Below are 27031 nucleotides of genomic sequence, written 5' to 3'. Positions count from 1 at the left end.
TGCCCTGGTCTGGGAAGATCCCATATGCCGCGGAGCGGCTGGGCCAGTGAGCCATGGCCGCTGAGCCTGCGCATCCAGAGCCTGTGCTCTGCAACGGGAGAGGCCACAACAGTGAGAGGCCTGCATACAGCAAAAAAAAAAAAAAAAAAAAAAAAGTCATGTACCACAGTGTTCCTTTCAGCTCTATTTACAGTAGCCAGGACATGGACGCAACCTAAGTGTCCATCGACAGATGAATGGATAAAGAAGATGTGGCACATATATACAATGGAATATTACTCAGCCATAAAAAGAAATGAAATTGAGTTATTTGTAGTGAGGTGGATGGACCTAGAGTCTGTTATACAGAGTGAGGTAAGTCAGAAAGAGAAAAACAAATATCGTATGCTAACACATATATATGGAATCTTAAAAAAAAAAAAAAAAGGAATTGGTTCAGAAGAACATAGGGGCAGGACAGGAATAAAGATGTCGATGTAGAGAATGGACTTGAGGACACGGGGAGGGGGAAGGGTAAGCTGGGATGAAGTGAGAGAATGGTATGGACATATACACACTACCAAATGTAAAATAGCTAGTGGGAAGCAGCCGCCTAGCACAGGGAGATGAGCTCAGTGCTTTGTGACCTCCTAGAGGGGTGGGATAGGGAGGATGGGAGGGAGATGCAAGAGGGAGGAGATATGGGGATTATGCATATGTATAGCTGATTCACTTTGTTATAAAGCAGAAACTAACACATCATTGTGAAGCAATTATACTCTAATAAAGATGTTAAAAAGAAAACAGTACAGAAGTTCAAAAAAAAAAAAAAAAGAACTACCATATGATCCTGGAATCCTACTGCTGAGTATTTATTCAAATGAATGGAAATCAAAATTTCAAAGAGATTTTAGCACTCCATGTACACTGCAGCATTGTTAGCAATACCCATAATGTGGAAACAACCTAAATGTCCGTCGACAGATAAATGGATAAAGAAAATATGGTGTATTCAGGCTGAAAGAAGGGAATTCTATAATATGCAATTTTTTTTAGAAAAAGCTAACAATTTTTGAGCATTTACTATGCTAAATGCTCACTTGCATTATTTCGTTTAATCCTCATAAACACCTATATAGTTAATTATAATTATGTACCCATTTTTTCAGGTGAGGAAGTGAGGCCAAGAGCAGCTCAATAATATGCCTAAGGTCTCAGGACAGTAAGTGGTGGAACCAGCACTCAAGCCCAACTCTTCTGATTACAGATAAGTTCTGCTTTTCTCTGAAGCCCACACACTCTTCACTACCTCACGTTATTGTTTCCATTTGTCAAGATTTAATTTCCTTGAAAGTAAATCTTTTCAAATCTAAAATCTTTTCAAATCTTAAAAGTTTGACTTATTCTGAATTTTCTAGAAGAATCTATGAGAAGATTGCAAAAGTTGTTTCTCTTATCTATATAGATTAAATATATCCGTGGTTCAAACCATACGGGATGAATTACTGTACCATCTTAAAAGTTATTGTTTTGAAAATCTTCACTACATCAAGTCCATTTTATTATAATAATGCCTAAATTATGCAGAAGCTTACAAACTGTTTGCAAATCTCCTTTTTAAAAAAGTCTTGCATTGAAGTACAAGGATATGCTTTGAGGAGAAAAATACTGGCTGGAAACTGTAAAGGACAATAGTAACACACTATATTTGTATGGTATGCTACAGTTTCACAGTAATTTTGTAATCTTTTTTTAACATGAGACAGGCAAAAAGAGTTAGTATTTGATACAGCTGTGGCTCAGAGAGGTACAACCACTAGCCCAAGGTCAAGCTTTAGCCCATGACCACAATCCAGGTTTTCTAGTGCTGTGTCCAGTGCTGTTTCCCTATGAGCCTCTGTTCCCCACAAAACATGGAAACACCTTCTCGTTCCCAAGGTCTTCTACATTGTCATCCTGGAGAAACAGGGGCAGGTTTAGATGTGTGGTTTCCTTACTGAAAAGGATGGTGTCTATCTCAATGTCGAATGACAGGGAAAAATAAGCAGGCACCAAACAATTTTCTCCTTAATAGCTCTCTCAAAATCTACCCAAGTTAGAGTAGGCCAAAGAGAGAGAAGGCATTTGTCCAGAAGAAACATTTGCCGTTGGGGAGCATTCCCTGGGATATCCAGGAATCCTCTTGGCTAGGTGAGTGGTAGATTTGGATAACCATTCTCTTCCAGAACCAGGCTATGGGCCACCTAGTGCAACCTTGGAGCCACGCTGGCTGAGATCAAATCCCACCTCTCCCACTTACTAGCTGTGGTCCTTCGAGCAAGTTATATAACCCCTCTGTGCCTGTTTCCTTTGGCAGCAAAATGAGGTCAACAACCATCTACCTTGCAGGACAATTTAGGGGCTTCCATGAGTTAAATGTAAAGTACTTAGGACAAGACTTGGCAATTTGCCTGACGAGAGCCATTATTTTTATTATCTTAATGAATGAGCCTTTCAATTTCTTTACATATCAAGTGGGAATAATGACAAACCTGTAACAAGAATCAAATTATATTAAGTCTTTGAAAGTTCCTTATAAATCATAAAATGCTCTGTGCATCTAGAGAATAACTGCTGTTGTGCTGAAGAGAAAGCTGCAATGTCTGAATTATACCTGCCTTCCTATTGTGAGGAATTTACCCTTTCTCCTCAAACTGAGAAAGAAAGTGATTTATATTATGATCCCTAGCCTAACCCCATTGGTAGCTTGTTAGGCAGGAATCAAATGGTTGAAGTTAGTGTCTAGCAAGGGGGGGTGTTTACCCAAGGCTTGGTGAGTCTCCACGTCTCAGGGGAGGCTCATGGAGATTGTGCTCACTGGGATGGGAGGCCTGGCCCAGCTGCGTGTGGCTGTATCTGTGTATAGATCTAGAATCTGAGAGTCCTACCGGTCCTGCAGGATTACCTGGGCAAAGCCACAGGCCGCCTGGAGCCTTGAAAAGTGGGACAACGGCTAAATGTGGGTGGCTACTCAGGGGAGCCTAGAGTCCTTTCACCAGTTCTGAAATCAGAGTTGCATCTGACAGAGAAGCAGATGTGTTGATGCAGGGTAAAAAAAAACAGAATGAAATGAATTTTTTCAGAGTTTGAGATGACAAGTGATTTCTCACAAGATCGGTAGGAGTGCAGTTGATACAAATGAAGGAAACATAAAAAAAATCTCCTCCTTTTCCTACAGCATCACGTTCTCACCCAGCGGCATACACACAGACTCCAAGCTCTAATGTCTTTAGGAAGACATGGATGCCAAGTGGGGACAGCTGTTCCCCACGCCCTTTCCTGGTTCACTGTGGATGTTCCATCCTGAATGCCTGCAGGCTTCTCCTAGTGGAGTTCTACCCAGTTTTCCAAGTACAGTTTCAATGCCATCTCCTTTACTAGGCTGCCTCTCAATCTCCACCTAGAACTAACTTCTTCCTACCGTGTCCTCATAAAACTTTCATTTGGACCCCTTTCATGCAGAGCTATCAAAATTTGCCTAGTTTCATAATGAGTTGTGCAAACTGTCTCTGCCTTTTGCTTATAAGGGACTGCCTCTTGTCATCTCTGTGTCAGGGTGACACCTACACCACATGCTGCTCAAAAGAGCCACTCAATAAATATTCATCAAGTGAATAAATAAATATTTGTTGACAATACTTAACTTGAACTGAGAACTTCATGGCCTCCAAGAAAGGCTCCGAATTTGTTAAATGAAGCACTGCTCTTGTTTCCCCCTCTTATGCTTAAGGTTGTTTCATAACATCTCCTGCCAGGAACTGCTCCCATTATTAAATTAAGTGCCAGGGGTGCAGCAGCACCTTCTGTGACTATGTACTGAGTGAAACTGTGATGAAGGGAAGCCCCCATTTGCTCCTAGTTTCAGAGGTGAGAACGGTCGACTTTATTTTTGTGCTCCTTCTGTCACAAGCCAGCGTGATTCCAATGGTGGATTTCGGAATTGTGTTTTCTGCTTTCCTCCTTCTCCTCACCCCCCTGACTTGAGCCACTCTGAATACACGTACCTAGAGAGGAATTTCAGGCGCGCTAATGAGAAAGCAGAGTCCACATTTCCTATTTGGAACCTGGGACTGTGCTAAAACTAGATTTTGTGCTTCTAACCTGTACTCACACATTAGTTCTATGGATGAGAGTTCTCTGCACAGAGAACTGAGGGACAGGTGGACAGGGAGTTTCAAAGTAGGATCGGTTATTGTATTTTTCCTGTATAATTTGAGATTAACTTTGTCATGTAAACAATTAACGAGAGTTCTTCAGATGTTCTTTTGAATTGCTTTTCCCTCTCAGGGATATTGTTAAGCATCCCCTACACTGGCTCCCCTGTGGAGGCTTTCCATGGGTAAAATTCCAAATACAGTTCTCAAGTACATGGAATCATTCTGATGGATGATGTCAATAAAGACTTCCAAGAATTCCAGCATCCTTTCCTCAACTCTCTGAACTTCAGGCTGAGGCTTCAAGAATGGTACCCCCAGGAGATCCCCTAAAGGTTATTGCCCACAATGCCCACTCCCAAGCTTTAGACTTTATAGCGACTTAGATAGCATAAACCTTTGTTTAAAGAATAGAAATATAAATGAACTACCGAACTGATGGATGAATAAATGAAATAACACATTCTTAGAAATAACACTTAGCTCTTCATGGTCACTGGATCCCAAATATCCTGATGGGGACTTATATATTTTTTATCCTAAATGAAAATCATAAAATGTCTTAGCTGAAAGAGACCTTAGCGATAGACTATATACGATTTTTAAAAGCCATGGCCTCACTAATGAACTTTTCTATGAAACAGAAACAGACTCATAGACATAGAGAACAAACTTGTGGTTGCCAAAGGGAAGGGGGGTTAGAGGAGGGATGGACTGGGAATTTGGGGTTAGTAGATGCAGACTATTATATGTAGAATGGATAAACAACAATGTCCTACTGTATAGCACAGGGAACTACATTCAATATCCTGTGATAAACCATAATGGAAAAGAATATGAAAAATAATATATATATATATATCTGAATCACTTTGTTGTACAGTAGAAATTAACATGACATTGTAAATCAACTATACTTCAATAAAATAATTTTTTAAAAAAAAGTCATGGCTTGATTTGTTCAAATGAAATTAGGAAAAAACTGCTTCTCTGGTTGAAGTGTAGGTAGGGGCCTGGAACCTGCCAGCTCTAAGAAATTACATAGCTTGTCCAACATCATACAGATCTCAGAGGTAGAGCCACGACTCCTGAGGTCCTGGCTTGGTTTTTCCTGCTGCATGCCTCAGCCTTTTACTGGTGAAGGGTTGTTTCTGGGTACTTACTGGGTAAAAGGACATCTCTCTGACATTAAAATAAATGAGCCACAGACTGTAGGAAGTTTTGAACTGGACTTCCAGGTAGTCACATAGTCTGGAATACAGAAGTATTCCAGCTAATAAGTGAAGAAGGAATGATAGAAATATACTTCACCATTTTGCAATCCCCAAAGATGAAATGGATCTAGGTGAGGATTGTCAATGACTGCCAGCATCCCAAAGAGAGACGAGCAGATTTTGGTGCCTCCTGACAGAAGTATCCCACATTGTATATGAAGTACTCTTGCCAAAAAATTGAACTTGATGTTAAATGAAGTCTAGAAAGCCCGAATTACCAATTTATGAGAAATACAAGAAACAAAGGAACTTGTTAAACTGACACCATGAAAATGGAATCAACAATATTCACTTTGTACAAAACTCTACAAACTCTTCAACAAATAAATTTCAAGGCAAAACAAAAAAAGGGGGGGAACAGATCTGTGATTTAAAAGCGTGTAAGAAGACATGTCAACCAATTTTAATGTACAGACCTTATTTCAGTCCCGATTAAAATAAAGGGCACTTATCTGGGAAAGCACCAAATGGCAGAGGTATACCCGTACTCCTGGGGTACTCCTGGCTGCAGCAGCAGCCCAGCCCACATCACAGAGTTCAAGGAAGCAAGGTCGAGCTGGGCCACCTGATCAAGGACAGGGAGACCAAATCCCTGGAGGAGATTTCTCTCTTCTCCTTTCCCATCAAGGAATCTGAAATCACTGACTTTCTCCTGGGGATGTGCCTCAAGGATGAGGTTTTGAAGATTATGTCCATGCAAAAGCAGACCTACGCTAGCCAGTGGACCAGGTTCTTTTGCCATCTGGGACTACAATGGCCATGTCGGTCTGAGTATTAAGTGCTCCAAGGAGGTTGCCAGGGCCATCCTAGGGGCCATCATCCTGGTCAAGCTCTCCATAGTCCCCGTGCGGCAATGCTACTGGGAGAAGAAGACAGGCAGGTCCCACACTGTCCCTGCATGGCACCAGCCTCCATGCTGAGTGCCTCTTCCTACCCCCCGAGGCACTGGCATCATCTTGGCCTCTGCACTCAAGAAGCTGCTGCTGCTGGCCAGTATGGATGACTGTCACACCTCGGCCAGGGGCTGCACTGCCAACCTGGGCAACTATGATGCCATCTCCAAGACTTACAGCTCTCTCACCCTGACCTCTGAAAAGAGACCATGTTCACCAAGTCTCCCTATCAGGAATCCAGAGACATCTCCTACAGACTCACACCAGAGCCTCCCTGTAGAGAGCCCAGGCTCCATCTATGGCCACCACTGTAGCATTTTTATATAAGAAATATAAAGTGAATTAATTAATTTAAAAAATAAAGGGCAAAAATCCTATGAAACAAACAAGGAAATTTGAAGGATATTTTAAAATATTAAGAAACTATGGGTAACTTCTTAGGTGAAAATATGGTATCATGGTTACTTTTCTTTAAAGAATACTTATCTTTCATACTTACATGCTGAAATACTTATGAATAAAATGCTATGATATCTGGGGTATGCTTCAAATAACCTTGGGAGAGGCTGGAAGTGGGTAGAGACACCCGATGAAACATGACCAGTTGTGAGCTGATAATTGTTTAAGTTGGGTGGTAGGTTCATGCTGGGTCATTATCCTGATCTTTGTACTTACATAATATTTGAAATTTCTATAATTAAAATATTTAAGAAGTTTTGTTCACAATTATAACATAAGATAGTTTTGCTTAATTGTTTGAAAAAATGTTAAAAGCCAGGAAGGGATTTCACATGAAGGTAAGAAGCTTTTGGAAATGCAGGTGTCCCTCATTATGACTGGAGCATGAGGAATCTCTCGGAAGTGATAACAAGGGTATCCAACCCTTTTCGATTGAAGCAAGACTAGATCAGGACAGGAAACCTGCTGGTGGTGAGGGTGGTATCTCATGAAAAAGGCATGGTCTCACTGACCTGGTCTTGGTCTCACTGAGTATATTATGAGTTACAGCAGCAGCCTAGCCTCTGTATGTTGTAACTAATCATAACAGGACATTATGAAATTATATATTTTGCAATGTAATTAAAAGATCTTTCCATAACTGCAAGATTAAATCCCAAATGGCTAGCACAAATGACTGCCATCTGAACAAGCTTTGAAATGCCAGGGTATTCACCCTCAAGACAGCATTCCTGAAGCAGATCAGAATGCTCCAGGCTGGCAAGAAGCCTCTCCGGATTCTAAGTTGCCCCCAAAGGATGCAGTGGCTTGCACATTGGAAAGTTTATCTATGACTCTAAGCCACTCCAAGACCATTTGTAAATTACTGCTGGGGGTAATTTACAAATATTGAGATTTGCTGACCTGAAGAAATAAAGATTTCCACAAATGCCTAATGCAGTCAGGCAGTCACTCACTGGCAAGATCTTGTCTGAATGTCATGAAGTCAAATATGTCATCAAATATGACAGTTTCCAAAAGGGACCCAAGGTAGGTAATGATCAGTAATTAAGGGGTCAAATCAAAGTACCTGGAGGGATCCCAATGCTTACCTCTAACTTTGTCCTTCAAAAACCCAAATCCAATGGAGCAATTACCCTTCATTCCGTTCACATAAAGTTGAAGTGATCTTTTATTCTAGGAGTAATGGCTTGATGATTTGACACCTATGAGTCATAAGCAGCCCTTGTAAAAAGCCCCATGACAATGTGTTAGCTCACATGTAAGCCTCAGCTGTGTTTCCCGCTCTGTTCCCGGTAGTCCCCATCTTCTTTGAATCTAGGGTGGGGTTCTGGGCCCTGGCTCAATGAGTGGACTCAGTTTCAGACCAAATATATTGCAGTGAACCTTAAAAATTCACACATTTGCAATGAGACTTTCTTCAAGTGGAAAATATATTTTTAGTTATTTGGCCAAAACAAGCAAAATGCTCAAAATGTTGAAATGGTGAGGCCCCCACTATTTCATTACTGCTTTGCTGAGGCAAAGAAGTGAAGATATTTTTCTTTGTGGTTCCAGCAAGCAGGCATACATTTATCAATCAGGACACTCTACAATGGATGTCTAATCAGATACACTAGTCCTCTGGGTAATTCCAAATTCCTGCATAGAAACTTTGGCTTCTTTTCCTTAATGACTGCATTTGGAGAATGAACTAAAATGGTCAAAATTTTCAATACATCTTGGAGAGGGGTTAAGCACAAAAGTCCTGTTAAACAATAATGGGATTTCTGTGTGAAACATGACACTCTTTGAACACTTTTGAGAAAGTTACTCTCCTCTTTCCCTTCCAACTAATAACAATTCAACATTATTTAACATAATCCTACTGACAGGTAATTTCTGACACGACATTTATTACTGACTTGCCCTTTGAGGGCATGTTTCACTATTAATGTTTCCTTTTAAAAGCTATAGCATACATTAGATTCTCCTACAGCGTTTCCCCATGTTTTCCTTGGAAACCCCTACTTTCTGTGGTATTTTACATTACCCGAACCTATTTTAACTCTGGATCCTTACACACACACACACACACACACACACACACACACCTCCTTTCCAGAAATACGTCCAGAAATATACTTAACATTGAAACATTTTATTCTACAATTATTAGGCTTACCTAGAACTGAATAAACAACATTAGTAGAGCATAAATTTAAATAAGTTTCTCCTGTACCTAACTGGGTATGTGATTGACTGAGCTAGAGGGCTTGAATTCAACAGGACCATGCCAGGAAATGGGGGAGCTGCAGATTGCGGCTGTTATCCATACAGGGCCAGTGAGACCTACAAGCGTCTGCCCTCATTGGTGCTTTGAGTCTTTCACAATGCAGGACACATGAGACTGTACAGAACACATTTGTGATTCTGACTCATTCAGAGAGATGATTCTTTACCTGGTGAGTCAGCATGAAGCTAAGTATTTCCCTACCTGTGCTAACCATACAAGGGCATTGCTACCTGGAGGATTAGGTCATCTGCCCCAGAAGGAAATGCACACCATCTTTGGTTTGTCTGGAACAGCTTTACTGACATCATGAGCTCTTAGGCTGGAGCTGACCATGTGGTGTCCTTCCTTTGAAAAGGAGGCATCGTCTAAAGGGCTGGTTGGCTGGCAAAGCAGCAAGGAGACAAGTGAAAGAAATATTCATTCATTCATTATTTATTTATTCATTTGTAATTTTAGGGAGGTCAGGTTTGTTGAATTACAATTTACAGATGGTAACATTCACTATTTTTAATATTGCGGTTCTATGAAATTTGACAAATGCATAGAGTCACGCAACTACTACCACAACCAAGATATAGAAGAGTTCCATCGCCTCAAAAAATTCCCTCACCCCCTTTGTAATTAACCCCTTTCCCCACCCACCATATTTATTTAAAAATAATATTCAAATGATTTACAACGGAGACATGAATTCACCTGCATGTTGTGAGTTGTCCTTAATACAGTGGCAGGATTTACTGGTAGCGAGGTTCAGAGATGCTCCATACCACCAGACGTCTGAGAACGTGCTGGGCGAGATCTACTGCCTTGCATTTGCCCTAATGGATAACCTATTTCTGCAGAGAAACACATGCAGGAGTGATTCTACTAGGTAACTTCTTAGCTTCCTAACTCTTCCTCTAAGCTTAAGACGTACATCTCCCACTGTTTCAGAAGACTAAGTTCCCTTCAGTCTCCCACCTCAACCAAATTCTAACTGGAAAAAGCTGGAGATATACACACTCTCCCCTACCTTGGGCCTTGCCTCTCTCCCCATAGACTGACACACACAGGAAGCTCTCTCTCTCTTTTACACATACACACACACGCACACGCACACGCACATGCACACGAAATAGAGGCAACACAAAAACTGCCAAGATGGTCTGTCCTCCAAGGTGGTTGTAAAATCTTGAAGGCCACAATGGGACCTTCTAAGCCCAGACCTGTGCAGAAGCCTGGGGTGAAAATCCTCCATCCCAAGAAGCTGGAACAGATCCGAGGGCCTTGCACATTAGGGAAGAGTTACATTCCTAGGTTACTGGGCCATTAGCAGCTCTACCATCCATTTTTCATTTGAAGGAACCTTTTTAAAGGTTGAATTCTTATCTTTGGGAGGTCTGTAAATGCAGTTCTTGTGTTTTCATTTGGGTTTATTTAGCCTGGGGGATTTAGGTCCCCCTGTTTAGGTAGTAAATTTTCCCCTTTGTGTGAATGTATGTGGTTAATATACTTAAAAATCCATCAGGCAAGGATAACAAAAATGCAGCCGCCTTTACACAGCAGTTTTTGGCAAGAATATAGTCACTCAGGATGGCTGTGTGGTGCTTATAATTGAATTGTGGTCACTAAGCTGAATGCTATCAAACTCTGGAAAAACCAAAGCCAGATACCTCTGAGCACGCCTTTCACCACCTTCCCTCTGGCCCCTTCCCTTGCTGCCAGCTCCCCCTGTTCACCCAGCTGGCATAGTGGGACACAGAAAGAAGCCCAAGATGAATAAACAGTAGACACTGCTACAGCCTTTAAACATGTACCAGAAAAGATGGACTCCAGCGCCTGAAAGGACAGAACTGAAGACCTGACGGCGTGAGTTGCAATGCTTGGGAGGCCGGTGAGGGAGAAGCTGCTCAAGAAAAGGAAAACGACAAAGGCCCTCAAAGACGCCCTTGGAGAGCTTCCAACTCTTGGTTGAGAACAACACTAAGCTTTGGCCCCTTGAATCAACATTATCTGACACTAGGGCACAGATTCCGGGCCCCCCAAGGTCCCCCTCACAACGGTAACCTTGGGTGATCGATGGTCCATTAGCCGATTTTTCCTCCTGCCCCCTCTGACCCCACAAGCTCATCTCTCTGCCACCTCCCTCCCCGGCACTGGTGGCAGAGCCCAGTCACCAGGCTGGGTTCAAAAGCTGTGGGCTCTGACCACAACGAGCATGAAGCCTTCCCACTCAGCCACCGCTACTGCCGACTGCAGGAGACCCAGTGAAGACCACATACCCTAGTGTTTCCAACTCAACCAGGTGGCCTTGGTCCCTGACAGATCTGAAACAAAAGGAGAAAACCAGCTCATTGCACAGAGTCATGGCAGGAGGAAAGAAAAAATCCTGCCATACAACTCTCTCTAGCCTAAAGACAAAATCAAATCAAAATCAAAATACACATAAGGGGATTATTCTACTTAAAAACTACCTTTTAAAACAAATAAATAAAAATAAAAACTACCTTTTTCATTAGGCTAAGGGATAGCTCAATATTTCCTATCCTTCCCAGACACTGCGCTCATTCAACAAATATTCTAAATGGGCACTCAAATGTAACAATAGTACCCAGGCTCTTTGGGTGCATAAGCCCATCCCATATGCCACGTAAAGGATAGAAAAAGCACTTTGGACTCAACCACCGTCCTAGAGCAAATTCTGCAAAAGATGTGCTCCCAGAGCTAAGGAGCCTAGGAGCAGGTGAGCTCAGGGCCTAGAAATTCATCAAGATGGAAACTATAGGCAGTCCAGCACAAATGGCTTCAAAGCAAAGGACAAACTGTCCCATAGACCTAGGACCTAAAAGAAAGCTATGTCTAAAATGCACGAGTCAGAAAAGCACACATTTCTCAAAAGGTAAACACACAACCCACTACTCAAGAACTACCGTACTAATTCAAATTATCACTGCTTCCTGCTGACCGTGGTTGCGTAACTACCTCAGGTCTAACTTTGTAGAAGGATGTATCTGCACGGCTATTTAAAGTTACACCTCTGTGGGAGGGAGACGCAAGAGGGAGGAGATATGGGGATATATGTATATGTATAGCTGATTCACTTTGTTATACAGCAGAAACTAACATACCATTGTAAAGCAATTATACTCCAATAAAGACGTTAACAAAATAAATAACTAAAAATAAGGTTACGCCTCTGACATCTTGCTTTAAATGGTAAGCTCCAGGAGGAGTTATTTGACTTTCCTATTATAACCACAGAGATAGCATGATATACAAGTAGGTCATAGATTATGAATGAACACAGATGAATAATTACAACTGATCAATTTTTATGCCAATAATTTAAAAATCTTCTCTTTTAAATTAAGGTAATTTAAGAAGAAATGTAGAGACCTTATTCTTCTCATATTTGAGCCAGGCAATACTTAAACTTACATATAACCAACCAGTCCCTATCATTAACTTTTATTGACCTAAAGATTACTCATGTATCAACACATGTCAACCATCAAGTTGCCCCATGCCCTCAGGAATTTCAGAGACCTGTTTTAAGAAAAGCAGTAATGACTTCTGAAGGAGTGAACAATGGAATCTGATTTTCTAAAACAGTTTTAGGGTCAATGATACAAGTCCTTACATCCTGGATTTTAACCTGCTCATGTACTGTGGGGAAGGAGGAAAGACAGGGGCCAGGGAGGCAGGGAGACTGGGATTGATATCAAATGACATCTTAGAGCAGTGCCCTTGCCAACCAAATTCTGCCTGGCTCTGACCATAGACTAGTTAGCAGCTTCAATTACATAGTATTTCCCCTTTAACATTTCCCTCCCCCCATTCATGTTTTAAAACATAATAAAACATAATTTCTTATGTTACTGCCAAAAGGGTCTTTCTGGCATTTTACTGCTAAAGTCCTATCCTTCCACCTACACTCCTCGACCTCCCCCACCCCTCCGCTACTAAAAAAATCACAACTGAAAGAAAAGAGAAAAGAAAATGGAAAAGTATGAAATTTGTGAACACACATCAGGGGGAAAACACTCCTTGCCCTGCTTTCTCCTAAAGAGTGAGGAAAGACAACCAAAATGAAGGGCAAAAGGAGCGTGTGTGTGTGTGTGTGTGTGTGTGTGTGTGTGTGTGTGTGTGTGTGTGTGTGTGTGTGTGTGTGTGTGTGTGTGTGTGTGTGTGTGTGTGTGATCTGTATGGTACAAGAGGAAACCATATAAGATCTCTCAGTGCCCTAATGTCATGCTTAATAAACAAAGCTCACAGTCAATGACATTACCCAGGAAATACCATGTCCCGTACTGTTCAGTGTTTGTTTCAAAGCGCTAAGTCTGGAGAAAAACAAAGGAAGCCAGAGGGAGGAAGAGAAATTCAGTTTAACTGTACTGCTGTGAGCTCTAAAAGCAAGCCAAATCCCAAGTCTGCCTCTTTTATTTTGTTAGGAGAAAATCTTTTCAAGTATGCACATGATAAAAAAAAAATCTATGGGCACTGGTCTTCCTTTGGGTAAGTCAGTGGTCTTTATCATTTCGTTTTAACAAAGAAGAAAGCCATAAAACCACTTCCCTTCCAATGTATCATACTTCCAGAGTTTGGTCCCATAACTAACACAGAGTTGTGTACTTCATTAAAACTCAGAGATCCACCTGGTTTAAGGTTTTACAGATCCATTAGGCAGCAGTTGAAATATGGTACAATTTTCTCATATGGCAGGCAGCCTGTTATTATGGATTGGGTCCTCCTGGCAACGAATGTGCTAGACGAATTTGCACTTTCCAGCCCCTGGAAGGCCTCACATGCCCCCAGCACATGTATGTACACACTGTTTCGCTCCCACTCAGAGGACATACTATGTACGTCTTTCTTTCTTCTCTTCTCTTCTCTTTCTTCTTTCTTCTCTTTTCTTCTCTTTCTTCTCCCTATTTCCCCTTACATTCAGTCTTGTGGTCCCACTTTTTACACATTTCTGGAGTAGTTTTATCCTCCAGCTCCAATACAGATACATTTTGGGTATTTTTTGACCACCTTCACTCATGTGCTCCCCTCCCCTCCCCAACCCCTACCCTCACCTCTGGCCACCACCAGTCCGTTCTCTGTATCTATGGGTTAGAGTTTTAAGTCTATCCATGTTGTTACAAAAGGCAGGATCTCCTTCTTTGTTATGGCTGAATAATACTCCATGGTACAGTCGACTCTGAAACAACGTGGGAGTTGGGGGCATTGACCCTCTATGCAGTCGGAAATCTGCTACAACTTTTAGTTGGCCCTCCGTATCCATGGTTCCTTCATACCCAAGGTTCTGCATCCGTGGATTCAACCAACTGTGGCTCATGTAGTACAGTAGTATTTACTATCAAAAAAAATCTGTGTATGAGTGGACCCATGCAGTTCAAACCCATGTTGTTCAGAACTCAACTGTGTGTATATATATATATATATATATATATGTATATATATATATATATATACACACACACACACACACACACACACACATGCCACATCTTCTTTACCCATTCATCTGTTGAAGGACAATTAGGTTGTTTCCATGTCTTGGCTATTGTAAATAGTGTTGCAATGAATATGGGGGTACGTATATCTTTTCAAAGTTCACATTTTAAATACTAGTTAAAGGACTGCCACTCACCTAGAATCTCTTTGAAATGAGTCCTGCAGAATAACTGGAAAATCACAACTTTTATATTGGCCTCTAAAGCCTAACTATAGCAACCAAAATCTAGTTTTTCAAAGGGATCATTATATTTGTCAGCAGATAAATCTCTTATTTATTTCTGACGACCTTATATGTGTAATGTAAGACGGTATTCCCAAGACAATTAAAAAGAAAAAAGAAAAAAGCATGTACAGACAAGGAAACGCCATGCTACATCTAACAAAGTTTGCAAAGGCTTAACAGGAGCCAGTTCTGATTAGGAACATTTTGTAATCAAGAAGCAGAGGGCAAACGAATATGAGTCATTTCTGCTTGCTGAGGATTCTTTTCCAGGGTGAGTGGCTGTTCTCATACCAAAGCTGGGCAGGGACACCAAAGGTATCTGCCAGGAAAGCCATACAAAGGTGTGTGATTTGAGGGCTTCCCTGGTGGCGCAGTGGTTGAGAATCTGCTTGCCAATGCAGGGGACACGGGTTCGATCCCTGGTCCGGGAAGGTCCCACATGCCACGGAGCAACTAGGCCCATGAGCCACAACTACTGAGCCTGTGCGTCTGGAGCCTGTGCTCCGCAACAAGAGAGGCCGCGATAGTGAGAGGCCTGCGCACCGCGATGAAGAGTGGCCCCCGCTCGCCACAACTAGAGAAAGCCCTCGCATAGAAACGAAGACCCAACACAGCCAAAAATAAATAAATAAATAAAAGTTGTGTGATTTGAATCAAGAAGACATGAGAGTAACTCGTTGGGTGATTATTCACACTCTTAGCAGGGCAACAATGAAATTAATATGTAAATATTTTAAAGTCAAACGAATATTTCTACCTGCAGGCATAAGATAATTTGAAGAACAGAATGTCAATGTCTCAAATTAAGCAGAACAATCCTGCTTCATGAGATAAATTATCTTTCAGTGGTAATTACATGGACATTTTAATCTTATAAAACATAAACAGTGGTGCTTGCTATCAAAATATTGTCCCCAAATATTGTCATTTCCTCTGTCCTGAAGACAAGATTAAAGAACAAGCAAGGAGATGGCAGTAATGACTTTCAAATTGTATTCTAATCACAATTTTTTAAAATCAACTTTATTGAGATATAAATTACATATGATAAAATTTATCCATTTCATGTGGAAAGTCATTGAGTATTGGCAAGTGCCTACACCTGTGTCACCACCAACATAATCAAGAAATAAGACAGTTTTGTCACCCAAAAATTTATCTCATGTCCTTTTGCTGCCGGTCCCCTCCTGGGCCACCACTGACGTGCTCTCTGTTCCTACAGGGCATTTTGCCTATTCTAGCATTTCGTGGAAACAGAATCATAACGAATGCATTCTTTTGTGTCTGTCATCTCTAATCTTGATTTGCCAAACCTACCATTTTGCTCAAAGTCCTGTGCCCCTCACTCCTGCATCTCATGGTCAGGAAATCAGCTTCAACTCTGATAACCAGACCAGGGATGGACAAGTGCCATTTTTGAGAAAGTCACTAGAATAGCAGGAAACAAGGAGTGGGAAGTTGCAAAGGTCAACTCCAGTTCATTTCCTTTGGGGGTATTAATTTTAGCACATTGTTTGGGTTTCCCCAAGAAGATATTTTTGGAACAAGGGGATTCCAAGCCTGAAGGCTAAAAGTAGAAAAGAAGAAGACCCTTTCCATACTCTTTCCCACACACGCCTTAAAGGTTAGGTCTTTCACCAAACAGATGCAAGATAAATGCTTGATGATGACACATCAGAGAGAGAAGAAAGAGATGGGTTTTCTCACAATACCTAGAAGAATTTGGGAAAATACTAAAGTACAAAGCAATTATGGATTACTTATTTCTGAACCTACTGATATTCTTCTCACCTAAAGTAGAATTTTCCTGGGTTTATAAATTAGAAGTTTTCACTTACCACCACTTAACACCAAACACCAATACTTTCTTCTTGTTAGGACCAAGCAAGGATATTTTTGGTTGTGTGAGACATACAGTTGTCTATGGACCTGATACGTTCTATATAAGCCATCCCAGTGTCAGAAGAATCCTAATTATCAAAATTATTAGGCTATTCTGTTTCCTGATGTCCTCTATGACCTTCCTGTGTGACTCAACTTTTTTTTCAAATAAGAAAAGGCATAAATTGTTCTGTGTCCTAAGTCTTTACGTAAACATCAGCTCCTGGGTTCTATTTGTCCTCAAGCTGCTGTCACATAATGATTGGAAGAGAAAATATTAATTCTTCCTGGGCTCTGGGGTATAATGCAAGCAATAAATCAACCTACATAATTTTTTTTGAAATAAAGCAAAGGGATAAATTAGTTAAAATGATTTATTTAAGAGTAGTGTTTGTCATTAAGAACCTTTCTACTTCAACTGAAACAATTTTGATTCCAATGATAAGATTATTTTAATCTATGGTATTGTAATAGATGAAAAAAACTAAGGTAAAAACAGGAGACAACTAAGATGATGTATACTGAGAAGAATTACAGAGAGGGCTGTGCTCATGACTATTTTATTATTTTATTACTTATTTAATATTTATTATTTTATCATTTAGTGAGAAATTATGTTGGATTCTTGCCCTAGACAGAGCAATACTTCCTTCATCAGACAGATTATCTGACCAATAAGAAGGTTAATCAAACCACTAAAGAGAAGGTTAATCAAACCACTAAAATAGAATGAATATTCAAATGAAAAAAGTTTTAATTCTTCTGAATAGTAAGTCAACATCAGGCACTACTTAGTAGGCAGTCTTGTCTTACGTTATCTAGTTCTATAGGGGAAAAAAGGGTTTATAAACTCTGTTAACCATATATTCAAAAGATCAATGGCCATTAAAATGATCCTTTCACTGACACTTCTCAAGGTCAATCTCTCACCCATGTGAGCCTCTGATGGCAGAAAATAAACCCAGATCTCACCATAAACATAGATTCTTTCCAATATCTAAAGCCAGTGTAAAGGAGAAATAGAATTTGTCATATTTCTTTGGTATCAAGGGTGTGTGTAGAGGCAGTGGGTTCCAGGGAAAAGAGCACCAAAATAAAAATTTTATAATTCGTCTTTGATTCCCCGCTTCCTGTAGTAGGGACCTTGAATAAGTCATGGCCCTTCCAGTCTCCTTTGGTTCTTTATTTGTTTAAAAAAAAATGTAGTTGGAAATTGTCTTACATTCCTGCTCTACCTGGAGTGAGATAACAAAAAGATGCATGTGATCTGGTTTGAAAACTTTTTAAGCGTCACACAAATGCAGAGGATTACCACTCTTTTATGCATACCATCTCTCTAAATACTGTATGCTACACATATTCCTATGTAAGCACTACCTTTAAATTTGTGAAACAATCCAGCTCTGGCCACAGATCTCCTGAGGACACATTCCTTCTTACATCAGCAATGCACATTTACAAATTACCTTAAGACCCCTTAAATCTACAGCAAAATCTTCCACACTCTGTTTTCTAAACTAAAAGCACAACTGGCTGTAACTTACCAGCTAACTCACTGACTAACCAACTAACTAAAACATAGGGGCAGAAAGCAGCATGTTCAATAAGCTTACCAGGTTTAAACTGGAATGGGAAAAAAAAAAATCTAAATTCAAAATATGGGCAGAAAAGGGCCCAGACAAATCAGTTATTATTCCTCAAAAACATCACACTCCTTGGAAGATCTACAAGCTAAATACAAACTCCCACAGCAGGATGTCACACACATTCAGACTGTAGTCACTGTTCAGTGGTGGCCATAGGCAACAAAGACCTTCTTTGAGACAACTTCCACCTGGTTGGGGCGCCCCAGTTCTGAACAGTCTACTGCAGCCAAATGCCTCTCCTCCCTGTTTTGCCATCTGGTTGAGATAGAAAGGTTACAGGGATAGTGATAAGGGAGCTGGTACTACATGGAACACGGATTCAGATCAGTGACTGCCCAATTCCTCTTTCAATGTGATCAGAAGACCTCAACAGATAAGCTGTGATCAAAACAAAACATCTGGGGTCGTACTGGCTAAGTTCTTAAAGGCTGTGGACAAGTCATTCTTCATGCTTTTTAGAGTTCACCTAATTGCACATAAAGGTTTCTGTCATTGAATCTTCATCTGGTAGCCATGGAATCCAGTGAATTTATGAATTTCGGGGTAGTATGCAGTTGTTGACCCTAAGATGCTCACATTCAAAAAGCAGTCAGTCAGTCGATCTTTGCAGTGATTATCATGGGTGCCTGAAAGGGGAGAACCTTATCTTGTCAGGGTAGGATTGTGGAAATTGACTAACTTAAAATCAAATTAGAAATTAAACATATCTTTGATTTTTCAATCTGGGGGGGAGGAATAATTATAGATTCACAAAAGTTTGCATAAAGTTGCACAAGGAGGTCCTTCGTACTCTTCACTCAGTTTCCTCCAAAGGTAACATCTTTCATAGTTATAATGCAACATCAAATCAAGAAACTGACACTGGTACAATCCACAGAGTTTATTTCACCAGTTTTATAGGCACTCATTGTGTGTATGTGTTTAGTTCTCTAAAGTTTAACATATATGTACATTTGTGTGGTCACCACCACAATCAAGATACAGACTATTCCATCACCAGAAGGATTACTCACAATACCTCTTTATAGCCACTTCCAGCCCCTCCACCAACCCTAACTCTTGGCAACCACTAATGGGCTCTCCATCTCTATAATTTTGTCATATCAAGAATGTTACATGAATGGAAACATACAGTATGTAATTTTTTGAGGTTAGCTTTTCCATTAACTGTAATTCCCCTGAGATCCACCCAAGTTATTGCATGTGTCAATAGTTTGTTACTTTTTACTGCTGAGTAATATTCCATGGTATGGATGTACCAGTGTTTGGTTAACCGTTCCCCCATTGAAGGACACTTGGAAACAGGTTCTTATTTTAAAATAGTCCAAATTTGTGAATTCTGACACAGATCAGATTAGTTGTATAAAGAGAAAAGATCTGTCCTGACTGGATGAAAATATGCTATGGAATAATCTATTCACAAATTGATTACACATGAATATTATACATTCACTTTATGGCTTTTACCTTTTGGTGACCATAAGAAGTTCTCAATAATGTGTCCCAATTTTATGGTGCTTAAAAAAGCCTCTAGCAAAAACTTTCTGCCCAAAACATACCTTTTTTGTCCTAGATCTTTACAGTAATGCTTCAATGGCCTCTACAGCAAACAATTTTAAGAGATATCTATTTTTTCCAGACCGAAGAATTGAATTAACAATCTCCAAGATTTCTGAGTGGCTTTGATCTGTCTTGCTTAACTTTTCAGCCATTTCATGTACTGAAATATTCCCAATGCAACTAGAAGTTCCAAGTGTAGAGCTCTCTTTCCTATTCTGTCACTTAAAGCTATTAAGACCCCATCCATAATTTAAGCAAACACATGATGAGCACTTTCCATGGGCCCAGTGCTCGTGGGCTGGCTCCTCTATACATTACAAATACCCTTTCAAATGGTCTCCATTATTATTTCCATTTCACAGATGAGAAGACTGAGGCTCAGAGGGATTGAGGTACATTTCTCCCAGTCACACATTTAACAAATGGAGTTCTCAGGTTTCAAACCCAGGGGTCTAGTTCTAGCACCTGTGTCTTTAATGCCCCCCACTACTTTCCCACCTTCAAAGACTGCATCCCTGCTTGTCCAGTTTGCCTAATACCCTTTTCATTTCCCCACTCCTCCTATATTTGTTTCACATAGTTCCTACTTTTGTGGTTTTTTATTGTTGTTATCTTCTATGTCTCTAGAACAATTCCTATTTTACCCCACCCTCCATACACTAAAATAGACAGTGTCTACTAAAGTTTATTACGTAGAACCAGGCATCACCTCCCCTCCCTCCCAACAATAGGGATAAAAGAAGGTCTAAGGATCCCCCAAGATGAAGACCAACATGACGATTATTTGAAGGGAGATAACCCATTCTTGGGAATGTTACATGTTCCTTTCCTTTGCTCGTTTGATTCTCTCATTTTGGTTGTATATACCCAACCAGAAGGTAGACGCAGAAAAAGGAAAGAACATGAAACTCATGTTGGTTGAAATGACCCTTTACGGAAGCTCTAGGAGGGTGGGGTGGGATAGGGGAGGCAAAGAGGCTGTTATAACTCTTAGCTGAAATGTGTTAACTTGGGTTGAGCTGTTTATTTACCTGTGTGGTTTCTGAGTCCCACAACTCCTCTAGAGGAGAACACATACTTAAAAACCCTAGAATATGTATTGAAAGTATTTTTTGGATAACTCCCATTCCTGTCCCTCACACCTTTGGCTTTTATACAACAGGGACAGTGCCAGTGGTACAATTCTTTCACATTTTACCCGTTATTTGTAGTAGAATAGGAATAGTCTGAAAAATTTGCCTTTGCCTCACACCAAATCTTAAAGCAAACAAAATCTTCGGAGGACTGTCTAGCCTGCAAAATGTTTCTCTCACATAAATTGTGTACTAGCTAACTCCTTCTCTTCTCCATCTCCTTCCTACCATCCTTGCTTCTCATGTCACTAAATTAAACCACCACAGGCATTTGCCTGCTACAGTGAGTTTTATCACAAAAGGGATTCTCGGGAAAACCACGCTAAAAAACTTTGCGTGTATGAAATTACTCATGAGGCCCGCTGTCTGATCTTCATGCAGCTGCTCTGATTAATGTTAAGCCTTGTGCCTGGTGCTTGGCTGGGCCACGCCGAGGAAATGGACAGAGAGCGTCTGCCCTGCTCCTCTATCCCCCGTTCAGCAACTCCTGGATTCAAATAGCATTTTCTTTCCAAAACACCAAGGCACATTAGGGAACTCAGGAAGAGGTGGGTGTTAAGGAAGGGAGGATACAAGGCAGGTCTAGGGAGCCAGGGATATAAAGGCCGGGGTATGGAACTGGAGGTGGGGAGAGAGGATTGGGAAGAGGCAGGAGTCATTACAATGTGCTACGACGGACCTAGAGCCCTCCCTAAGCCTCCACCCCCACACACCAACTCCTACCAGACACACCTCGCTCCCCAACCTCTCAACATGGCATGGCTCCTTTTAATAACTCCATTCATCCCCCTTGAACTTCACGAGAAGCAGAAATCAAATCACAGACGGCATTTCTATCGACACAGGCACATCACAAAAGGATGGACAATAGGTATCTTAAAGATCATCACGGAACAATTCTCACAACCAGGCATTGACTAAATATTCCTGACCCGTTAGACGGCTTACAAGGACAATATGATGATCAAAGAATGAAGTCTTAGCTAAAACAATCAACAAAAACTGGGCTTGCCCTGGAACTTTAAGAACCAAAGTTCCTTATTTGTAAGATAGAAATCGATTTTAGAATTTTACTAATTGGCAATAGTACGGAGCTGGGGACATTTGTCATTATACACTTAGGGACTCATCATTGACAGAGGCTGTGCTGTGAAATGGGGTATCAACTTTGGCTGGATGAAGTATCTGTGAAAGACCTTCTCACACATCCCCCCACAAGTACAGTCTCATGTTAATAACAGACCAAAATGCTTGCAAATATCATCTTCTAAAATTATTTTTATATTTCCAGACATTCTCATGGATTCAGTTTTAATTAGTAGGAAAGAAAAAAAACCCAAGAAAACATAGTTATGGACTTATTTTCACATCTTTTATAATTAGTATTATTTGAGGAAGAAAATTCCAAATACAATCTGAGCTAATACACCATATTTATTACAATCCTTCCCTCTCTCTCTCATCTTTCCTGTATATACTTCAAATGAACTTAAAATGAAACTTTCAGACAGAAACTTAAGCTATAGTAATTAGTTCAAAGCTGAAGCTTCAATCACCTCCTACAGATCAAATTGCCAACACAATTTGAAGAAAAGGGAGTGTTTCTAATCTCTTGTAATTTAATGTACAAAAAACAACCATCTTTATCTTACAGAAAATTCTCTTTGAAATCTGTCAACAAAACAGGAGAAAGGTTGGGGCTGTGTATGAGAACACACTGTCAAAAGCTATGAGTCTTATTTTGCCTTTTCTAAGTCACTTCAGATACTCAAAAAAAGTGAGTTTCCCCTCACTTATCAAAAACAAATGAAACTTCTTTCCACTAAAATATACTATAGAGCATAAAAATAATTCCACCCTACTTTAAATCAAGATCCCCTTTAAACTCTGTAGGGAAAACTCCCCGGTTGTACCTACGTTGAGCTTTTTCACACTATCAGGTCACTGCACGGAATGTAAATTGAGCAAGGCCAATTTAACAGAGGGAGCAGGATTCAGATAAAGTAATGATGGATAGAGTGAGGTAAAGAAGGCGTGTGGCCCTCGAGATGCTCAATCACTAGTTCTGGGTGAGGGGTGAGTGATATTACACTGGCTTAATGGACTTGACAGTGCTAATTAACCTGGGACACAAGGAATGGCCAAATGCATCACGAGAAGTTGTTACAATTCTTAAGTCTAATGATCAGAGAAATAATTCACAGACCAAGTGTCTGATGATGCTCAAGGGTAGCTTTAAAACATTCCACCACACACAAAAGATCCTTCTAGCCCTCCGAATGGTTACCCACCATTTTCACACACCTTCTCTTACATGTGATAACTCACTGAAATGCCAAGTTCATAAATAAATAAATCTTAGTTTTAGCTCCCTTTCCTGCCTTTTCCTTCAGAGGGAAATCAACATCAGTTTGCCAAAGAAGCATAATTCTAGGTCCATTTTCCCACCTTCTTAGAACTCAAATGTAGTGAACAAGTATTATCTCTTTTCCCTCTGATGGAAGGCAGTCCAATGAGGTAACCTGTCCTTTACTTCCTGTTTTGCTCTCCCATGCCTTGCCAAGTAGAACCAGCAAGACTCAGCTAAGCTGTGGCTCATGAGGGTCCCAAAGTCAGGAGAACGAGGAGGGTCTAGAGTTGAGGTAGGGGTTGATGTGGTCCTAGGATGGGAATGAGGACAGGTTATTTACTCCCTTTAATCTGGTCCAACAGCAAATTAAAAGAAACATCCAAACCTAAGTTGGATCCAGCCAAGAATTATTTGCATGAAGTATGACTTGCATCTAGGCCAGACTCTCCAGGTCCACTGTTTAACTTTCCTGATCTGGAATCACGTCTCTCTAAACATTCCCAAGGGTACTGTTATCACACTTTATTGGTGGAGAGTACACTGGAAAGGACGTATCATTCAGCATCCCCAGTGGACATCTGAAAACCCTTGTGGTACAGTAAGCAGGACCAAGAGATGAGCTTTCCACTTACAAAGAGGTATGCTCTTCTGTATTGCTCATGAAAGAACATCTGCTCCTGGTGGCCAAATGTCTACACTTCATCAGAAAGCAATAACAGAGAATCAAAATGCAAGGCCTCATGCAACCCATACTTATCCAACCCTTGGGTTCCAGATTGTCCTGTCAACAGGCATTTTGTAGCTGGGAAAGGAAAAGAGCTGTACTGCTTATCCTGCCAAGGAGATAATGGATCCAGTAATTTCTGAGTTTGCCTCAGGAAAGTTTAACTATCCATTAACCACATTCTTGAGTTCAGGCTGGAACATCACACATTTTATGTTTCATACTAAATTATGGGCTTGGTCCCAGTGCAAATTTAAGCACCGGGTGTGCTGGGAACAGCATCATATGGCACTATCCTAGCTCCAAGGCTCACAAGTCATTAAGCAAACTAGGATCCTTTTCACTATTGAAAATCACTATCACATGCTAATAACAACAGCAACAATAATAATAGCGAATACTTTTGTGTCCTTAAAATGAACACAATGCTAAATACTCTATGTATGCATTATCTGATGCATACATTTATTTCTGATGACAGCTATGTGAGTTGATTGCTAATATACACACTTTAGGGATGATGTAACCAAGGCGGGGAGAAGATAAGCATGTCCAAGGTCACAGAGCTGTTAACTGGTCGGACCAGGACATGGACCCAGGTCTATCTAGCTACAAGTTTATGTTCTTAACCCATTCAAAAGGCTTCACATCTGGCAAAAAAAAAAAAAAAAAAAAAAACCCAAAAAAACCAACGTGTTTTATTTGGATAGAAAAATAGGAAAAGAAAATTCTAGTGCATCCTCCTTTCCACAGTTTAATATGAACTGTTCAAAGTGGGCAACTGAGATGCTTCTAAGCATCTGTGGCTCACTTCTTTTGGATACCAGAGTGCTGCTATGGAAATAAGTTGCAATGTAGATCATACTTTTCTTCTAATATATGCAATGCAAGAAATTCAGTTCTGAGATATTCAGCATAGTTGGCTCCTTTTTGCCCCTTGGGAAGAGTAAAATTTCAGTTTGTTTTATTTAAAGCATCTCTAACCTTGAATTGACCACCTTTATCTTGGTCCCCCACTGGCCTGGCTGCCCAGATATTTAGTAAAAGCAATTCTGGGGAGTTCTCACTCATCATGTTTGATTTGGGGGAATATTCACTCATCATAGCTATGTAGCTGCCACATACCCCAAAGTCTCATAAAAATTGCACCATATCGTCTCTGAGAAGAATCTTCCAGTCAGAAAGGTGGTCCCTTTGGGAGAGGTCAGGGAAATCCCCTGACATTTAGGTCCACTGGGTGGAGGGGGGTTGAATGACGTGATTTAGGAGGTCTTGGCCTAAAGCGCTGTGGTAGGCATGATGAAAGTGAGGCCAAGGATCAGATTTCCCAAGGAACCCAGAACACCATACCAGAGGTAGGTGTATGATATCCATCTGCTGAACTTGTGACGCCAGAGAACTTCAACTGGAGTAACATGAAAACTGGCCTGGCCCCTCCAATTTCAAAAGCATCAGTCCTATCCCCTTTGCTTTGATGGTGTGCAAAATGGGTCTGAAATGTGATCTCTCAATTATTCCCAAGGTTGCTGCTGCCAAAAGAAAGAGCCATAAGCCAGACCCTTTTGCACGTTCAATCTTCATCACCAGCTTTGAAATTAAGACCATGTTGGTGGGAAGGGTTGAGAAGTAGAAAGAGGAGGCCTCTTTTTGTCCAACCTTTGGCTAAAGTTAAAAGTGATTTATCCTTTTCTGCACAGCTGGGTGCTTGCTGTATAAAATGGAAGACATACATAGAACCCACCAAAGAAAGTGGGCATACCGTGGGACTTGAGGTAGAAGCAGAAAGAAATGCTGAACTATTAAAACTATTTCAAATTAGATAATTGATTGGCCATATATATATATACACACACACACACACACACACACATATATATATACACACACACGTATATATGTGTGTATATATACAACATATATATATACGTTATATATATATATATATATATATCATATATATATATATATCTCCATCACTATTCTTAAAGTTTGAAGCTTTAAGAATTGAAAGACTTTCAACTTTCGAAATTTCTCAGAAAAATCTTCCCTGACCTTCCTAACAAAGTCAAGCTCTTCTACTAGATATTTTCATAGCAACGTGCATTTGTACTTTAAGGGTTATAATTTATAGGTATTTGTATAAAGCTTTAATTAATGTCCATCACCCTCAATAGACCATGTGTTCCATGATCATGTCTGTTTATTTTTCTCTCCATTATTTTCACAGAGCCCAGCACAGTACCTGGCACATAATATGATACAAATATAAAAATATATGTTAAAATATATAAAGTACATATTATTTATTTTATTATTTATTTATACAATTGACCCTTGGACAACACAGGTTTGAACTGCACAGGTCCACTTATATGCAGATATTTTTCAATAAGTATACTGGAAAATTTTCTTGAGATTTGCCACCATTCAAAAAAACCTGCAGACAAACCACCTAGCCTAGAAATATGGAAAAAAATCAATAAAAAGTTAGGTATGTCATGAATGGATAAAATATAGGTAGAGACACAGAGCATACAAAATATGTGTCAATTGACTTTTATATTATCAACAAGGCTTCTGGTCAACAGTAGGCTATTAGTAGTTAGGCTTTTGTCATGTCAAAAGTTATACACAGATTTTTGACTGTGCGGGGGGAAGGGGGGTTGGCATCCCTACCCCCTGCACTGTCCAAGGGTCATCTGTATATATAAAATATATATGGGGCCTCCCTGGTGGCGCAAGTGGTTGAGAGTCCGCCTGCCGATGTAGGGGATACGGGTTCGTGCCCCGGTCTGGGAGGATCCCATATGCCGCGGAGCGGCTGGGCCCGTGAGCCATGGCCGCTGAGCCTGCGCGTCCGGAGCCTGTGCTCCGCAACGGGGGAGGCCACAACAGTGAGAGGCCCGCATACCGCAAAAAAAAAAAAAATATATATATAT

General features: G+C 40.5%; 1 protein-coding gene and 1 pseudogene across 5 annotated transcripts in view; one reads left to right on the top strand and one right to left on the bottom strand.

Moving 5' to 3' along the window:
* CREB5 (cAMP responsive element binding protein 5) overlaps nucleotides 1-27031 on the bottom strand; it is a 412989-nt gene that overhangs the window by 198276 nt on the left and 187682 nt on the right. The window lies entirely within an intron of this gene.
* The window catches only part of LOC132496412 (small ribosomal subunit protein uS5-like), a 44999-nt pseudogene that overhangs the window by 6678 nt on the left and 11290 nt on the right, over nucleotides 1-27031 (top strand).

Source organism: Mesoplodon densirostris, chromosome 9 (genome assembly GCF_025265405.1).
Source record: "Mesoplodon densirostris isolate mMesDen1 chromosome 9, mMesDen1 primary haplotype, whole genome shotgun sequence".
NCBI lineage: Eukaryota > Metazoa > Chordata > Mammalia > Artiodactyla > Ziphiidae > Mesoplodon > Mesoplodon densirostris.
The sequence above is the reverse complement of the archived record's forward strand: the minus strand, read 5'-3'. Positions and strand labels throughout refer to the sequence as shown.